This window comes from Mixophyes fleayi, chromosome 7 (genome assembly GCF_038048845.1).
Source record: "Mixophyes fleayi isolate aMixFle1 chromosome 7, aMixFle1.hap1, whole genome shotgun sequence".
NCBI lineage: Eukaryota > Metazoa > Chordata > Amphibia > Anura > Limnodynastidae > Mixophyes > Mixophyes fleayi.
The window spans coordinates 9,445,245-9,451,244 of NC_134408.1; positions in this window are offsets into that span (position 1 = coordinate 9,445,245).

Genomic DNA, 6,000 nt, shown 5'->3' on the forward strand with positions numbered 1-6,000 from the left:
GTTAATCATTCTCATGTCTAGTCTGGCTATAATCCAGAGCAGAAACCTCCCCCAACAAGGTCGCCTTCAAATCAAGTAACATTAAATAATATACTGTGTATTACTTTTTCTTTGAAGATGAAATGGGAAACTTTTCTGCAGCAGTCCAAGTGGAAATGTCAATAATGCAAATAAATGGCCGCAGCTTCATAAGATATGAGCAATATTAGCTGAGAGGGGTCATTATGCAATCAGCCAATCAGAAGTGGGTAGATGGTGATGCCGATAGTCATCCTCATCACTGCATATTGGTGCACCAGCCTCCAACACCTGCAAGGGATATGCCTCCTAAAAGGGTTATGTATTAATGAGTCCACAACTAATTGTATCGCTCAGCCTTGACTGCTCGCCCCGCCTGTTCCTTTTCATTTACAATATTTATTAAAAACCAAAAGGAGACATTGGTGGGATGGTGTCAGTGTTCAGAAATATATTGACAAAGATCTGATTCCAAGGGGACCTAGAATACACAAGTCACTTGCGTTTCAGAATGATCCTGATCTTTTCTTAGAATGGAATCAAGTTTTGGATTCCTGCTCTTTTCCCCTCATGAAATTATTAGTCAAACACAGAGAAAAAAAGGTGAGGGAGACAGAACAGGATATTGAGAAAGTTAAGGTTCTATTGGAAGACTTTAAAAATTCTCAGGAATTGAGAACAAGGAATTTGGAAATCAATAAGAGTTAAAATGTTTGAAAAAACTCTGATATCTAGGAAACAAAGGAAATTAGACAGAGGCACAAATGATTACAAATACGATCAAGTATGTTCCTGTAAAGTTAGTTACAGGAACAGGAATTATTTCAATAGAAAACGTTCTATTTCAAGGAACCGTCATAACAAACCAGAATGTTGGATTAAGGAGAGAAGAGGAACCTCAGCTTCTAGAAAATCTAGTAATAAAGATTCCAGCACAGCATTAGCTAATAGACATGAAGAAGACCACTACCCAGATGTTAGATCTAAAATTTGGTAGAATTATGCAAGAGAGTATAAAGATAATTAGGATTTTTACCTCTGTAGAGAAAAAAAAAATCCCTCCATCATCGTAAAGCGTGTCGACAAAGGGGGAGATTATTATTCAAAATATTACAGATTATCAGAAATAAGTACATAGGCAATTGAAAAATACTGATTTTTATATTAAATTATCCCACAATCATGAAAAAAGTTATCAGGACCAATTGAAGTCCGTGTTGTATAATGTCCTGGCAGATGGGGTCTTATCCATGGACGAATGGAGGTTTATATATATGGAATTTCCGGTTATACCAATTTACTATCACCTTCCCAAAATTCACAATTCCCTCACCTTACCCGCGGGGAGACTTATAGTTTCGGGTATGAATTCACTAAATGACCTCACTATGTAGACTACTTTTTACAACCGCTAGTATTAACGCTGAGATCTATTCTGTGCAAATCCACTCATCTATTAAACACATTGAAAAAATATGTATGGCAGGACTCCTTTGCATTTTTGACATTGAATGTCCAATCACTTTACACCAATATACCTCATGATTTAGTAGTGGAATTTATAGATTTTTGGCTGAACCGTGTAGATACCATCTCGGACTGCCACAAAACATTTTTTCTAGATTCCTTTTCCTTAATTCTAATGCACAATCACTTTTTATTTGAAGGTGATATTTATTTACAAATCATGGGGACGGCCATGGGTACCAGGTTTGCACCCAGTTATGCTAATCTCTACATAGGTATATTTGAGTCCGATTACATCTGGACGAACGACTGGGCGTCGAACCTGGTGTACTATGGCCGCTACATAGATGATCTATTTATAATTTGGGATGGGGATCACAGTTCAGCACTTAATTTTGTTAGCCACCTTAACACTAATTCACTTAATCTCAAATTTACATATTGCTATCAAAAATTCTAAGGAGCGCAAACAGTAACACAACCCTCGTGAGTGTGCTTTGTAACAGATTGAGAAGCACTCTATACCATAGAATAGAATAAGCTGCATAAATGTTATTCTCTCAAACACCCTCTTTGTGAATCCGCTTACTTGAATAAAAACTTTAACTGTATCTCTAGCGGATACTTTTTCAATGAGTGTCAGAGAGGAATTGTTAGCAAGTTTTTTATGTGTTCAAGCAGCCAATGGTGTTCAGAATCAAATTACTAAATTATTTAGTTAGTACTTGTGTCGTCTTCCATCGTAAGCTGCAGAGTTTTCATAATCATAGGTGTACAGATATGTATTCATTAAAATAAATCAGTTTAATTATAATAAACCCGTACCTTCCTACTAGTACTCCTTATATACACACAGCACTTGGAATTATATGTATAAAATCATTTTGATTCAGGAATTGATACAAGTATTTATCAATATTAAACCATCTTAGAAACTATCATAATTATTAAGCACCCCCTGTTAAACCCATTATTTCTGGAATTGGTTCACTGACGGGTAAGCTTTCACAATTTGTAGATTCTTTTCTGCAGAAATATTTTGTTACATTGAAATCACTCATTTGTGACACTATGCATGTTTGGAATATTATTCAGAACATTAATTCATGATGTGTCACCATCTACTGTATATGGGCAATAGAAGTCTGTAACTTAATTAATTAATTGCACAAACCCTTCGTTTTGATAGCGAGAGTTATCACTTCCCCAATTAAAAGATTAACACAATCTATCTCTTCTAAGCAGGCTATGAGTTCATTTAGAGCAATTAGGACATCAGCTTATTCAATTTGTATTTAATATCCAAAAAAGACACAATACATATATGTAATACAAACTATTAATAAAGATGACATATGATATACAACAAAAACTATCATAAAATAAAAGGAAAAAAATACAGAGAGAATAGACCGTACATCTGAGCTTATATCAACTGGCATGGATAAATGGACAGTATATATTTGATTGTTTCCCCAAAATTTGACAATAGTTATTAATATTATTATTATTATTATTATTATTACTATTATTATTATTATTATTAGTAGTAGTAGTAGTAGGTCACCTAGTTTTTATACACTCATTTTAGACTATTTCTCCCCTCCCTCCCCCCCTATTTACTGGTGTGGTGGTCTGTGATTGGTCAGCTAGACTGATGACTGAGTTTTAAAATAAATATAAAAAGAGTGTACCCATTGTCCTGAGTATTACTAGTAGCGAAATATTAAAGACCAAAGGGGTGAAAATGATAGACTGACTAAAGAAATTATTATAAAATAGCAGCAATGCCGCCATGCCTCGCTGTGTATATATTCACACAATATATTGATTTGTATAGATACCAATGTGTGACTTAGTATCAGTTTATCAATTAATAATAAACTGTGATCCTCATTAATTCTCAAATAAAGATACAATATCCACCTGTTTTGTCTTGTGTCAATTCTTTACTCGATACAATAATCACATATGGAGAATGTCAAAAATAATTGCCCCATAATTATATTAGCTAAAGATGCATACTCCTAAAAGATGTAATAGTATCATTATCAAAGATGTAATTAGGATCATTACTCTGTTAGCTTGACGATCTATGGGGAACAGATTCTCACCTAAGCGTTGTCAATAGTAGCGCTAAATGCAGCATTAGTCCTGACTAGAATTCATTAAGAGGGTATACAGGCAAAATATAAGCAGCTAATGGTAGCGTTAGAGATTGCTGCGTACAATAATGACAGGTTCTCGAACAGGCTTAGTTAGCTGACATCGAAGCAATATAAAGCTACGTTAGAAGTGAAATTGTTACATAGTACTTTAGGAGTGCGACTGTGCTGTGGCCTTGTAAGTACTTTATAGTTACAAAGGTTGCATTGTTACTTTTGCAGTTTTAGTATTATTATTGCTAAGACTGGTTGTATGGTTTTATAGGGACTGTATTGTGTAATATGCTTGTTACATGGTTTTGTGTTATACTGTACTTGTTTTATAGATTATTACTGCAAAAGTAAAAATACTGTGTACTAAATCCACATACCTTGAGTGGTATAACACAGGGAATTAGAACTGAACAGTATATGCAGACAATAGACAAGATGGCTTCAGTGGACCATGTGATGTTAAAAATTGCTGCCACTGGGTCATGTGTTACTGTTTTGTCATTGGCCTCCACCATGCGGTCTGCCCCCATCTTGTGCACACTCTCTCTCACGCGCATGCTCTCTCTCTCTAGTTACATTAACTTACAGACACAGAGGAGTTTCTAGTGTCGGACTGGGGCATGAAGGGCCCACTAGGGGAAGCAATGGTAAGGGGCCACAAAATAGTGCAGGCTCCGCTATGGCAAGATGCTAGAGAGGCATGGTCAGCAACTAAAAGAGGCGGGGGAAAAATAAGAATCATTGCCCCGGTCACCCACTTTCTTTCTGGCAGTGTCAGTGACTTCTCTGCTCTCTCTTACCTGCTTTTGAGGATTTCACTCCCTGCTGCTGTTTATGTCCTAAGCTCAGGAGCTTTTAGTCTGGATCCTGGAATGTTGGGGCCCTGTTTTGAAAAAGGATAGGTACGGGAATTATGGAAAGTCTAGCAATGAGTGATCCCTCTAGTCCTCCCTCCTCAAAAACCAGCCTGACGTTAGCACCCACTTTTAATAAACAGGTCTCTTTCCCCAAGCATAACCTAACATTAAATGAATAGTATTCACATTTATTAAATAAGCCCAATCCCCCTCCCCAAAGCAGCCCTGACATGATATAATTAGCATTCACATTGACTAGGAGTACAATTTATTTCCACTGTTTGCTGGTTCCTCTGCAATGTAGTGGGAGGACACAACAGTGGCTATAATAAAGTGCAGCGCACCCAGTTTCCAGGTGGGCCAGTGCGACTCAGCATCCCCACCTAATAGAAGTGTGTAATATTGATACCCCCCATTCTCATAATAGCATGTAGTGTAGTGTTAGTACTTCCCCCAAATAATAGCGTGTAGTGTTAGTACTCTCCCACCCCAATAATAGTGTGTAGTGTTAGTACTTCCCCCTAAATAATAGCGTGCAGTGTTAGTACTCCCCCACCCCAATAATAGTGTGTAGTGTAGTGTTAGTACTTCCCCCCAATAATATCGTGCAGTGTTAGTACTTCCCCCCAATAATAGCATGCAGTGTTAGTACTCCCCCACTCCAATAATAGTGTGTAGTGTAGTGTTAGTACTTCCACCCAATGATAGTGTGCAGTGTAGTGTTAGTACTTCCCCCGAAATAATGGCGTGTAGTGTAGTGTTAGTACTTCCCCCGAAATAATGACGTGTAGTGTAGTGTTAGTACTCCCCCACCCCAATAATATTGTATAGTGTAGTATAGTGTTAGTACTCCCCTTCTCTAATAATAGTGTGTAGTGTAGTGTTAGTACTCCTCCTCCCCAATAATAGTGTATAGTGTAGTATAGTGTTAGTACTCCACTATTCTAATAATAGTGTGTAGTGTAGTGTTAGTACTTCCCCTAATAATAGTGTAGTGTTAGCTCGCCCCCCCCCCCCCCCCCATTAATATTGTGTATAGTTTGTAGTGTAAGTACTTTCCCCCAAACCCCCTAGATTCTACAATGGGGCACTGTAGAAACTAGAAAATGACTAACCTGTCATCCGGCTCCTGCACCCATGTTTTCTTCAGTTCCTCAGGGCTGCAGCTCCTCCTCCCAGCAGCAGCTCAGTGTGCAAAGAGCTCTCACACATTGTTTTTAGATAGATTAAATTTGCAAAGCAGGAGCTATCAGGCATCGGGGCCATCAGGCATCAGGGCCATCAGGCATCGGGGCCCACCAGGGATTTCCCCAGTGTCCCCGTGGGCCAGTCCAACGCTGGATATTTCACTTACATACATTATTTCCACATTCACATAATCATACATACATATACGTATATAGATAGCACTACCATGTTAACGTAGTATAAGAATAAAATAAGACACATTTACACATCGATAAGAGAGTTGAAGCAGGCAATGCTTTGTATTTGATGTA